The sequence below is a fragment of the Egretta garzetta genome, unplaced genomic scaffold (assembly GCF_000687185.1).
Source record: "Egretta garzetta isolate BGI_Z169 unplaced genomic scaffold, ASM68718v1 scaffold571, whole genome shotgun sequence".
Lineage (NCBI taxonomy): Eukaryota > Metazoa > Chordata > Aves > Pelecaniformes > Ardeidae > Egretta > Egretta garzetta.
Genome location: NW_009258622.1, coordinates 252547 through 253492, shown reverse-complemented (window position 1 = coordinate 253492; position 946 = coordinate 252547).

The following is a 946-nucleotide window of genomic DNA, read 5'->3' as shown; positions in this document are numbered from 1 at the left end:
ACCGGCGCTGGCACGGCGAGCACGGAGCAGCCCCAGCTCCACGCCTGGGAGAGGTGCGGGGCAGCACGGGCTGCGCTGTCGCTGTTTGGCTTGGGCTGTAAAGCGAGTTAATGAGTAACCGGCTGAACACCGAGCTGCGGCGAGGGAGCAGGAGGAACGGCTCCTTGGAGCCAGGGAACACCCCGTGCAGGGGGGCTGCTTTGTCCCACCGGGGCGGTAGGGCTGGATTTGGGACTGCCAGGGTCCCTACACACCGCCTCATCCCATGGGAGCAGATGGCACTTCTGTGTGCCCTGCCATGCTGCAGCAGTGGCCAGACCGCGGACCTTGCTGGAGCCTAGGATGACATTGAATTGCTTCTCGTAAAATCACATCCATTTAATCCACATGGCAAGAAAATTTCCCTTAAAAGAGATTTCTTAGATAAGAATGTACCCTAACCTGAAAATGAGGGCGCTACGCGTGAAAGAGCAGTTGTCCCCACCTCTGTCATCTGCCCCACCGGTAGACATGAAGGCTCAAGGCCATATCCAGCACGCATCCGGAACCCACCTTGGTCCCGAGGCCTTCCCCATCCTAGAGGAAGAGGCAAAAATAAAAGTGCATTTAAAAAAAACCCCAAGCAGGCCCTCTGAGACATTCACCTCTACCTGGGAAAGGCCTGAGACCATGTATTCTGGGGCAGATACACGGGCTGCACAGATGTCCCTGGCTGCACAACACAGAACGAGCCGGAGAAGGCCTCTGTAGAGCAGTCCCGGCTGCGTGGGTGGCCTGCTGCCTCGCGGGTGGATCGAGGGGGTGGATCCGGCCTGACTCAGCTCTGGGGATCGGCACATCTGCCAGGACACTGCGCTTGCTGCCTGTTCTGGGAGCCCGAGCTTCACCGTCTGTCGCTTTGCAAAGGCCAACCACCCTCACTGAGCCTCCGGTGACGCTGGTGTCC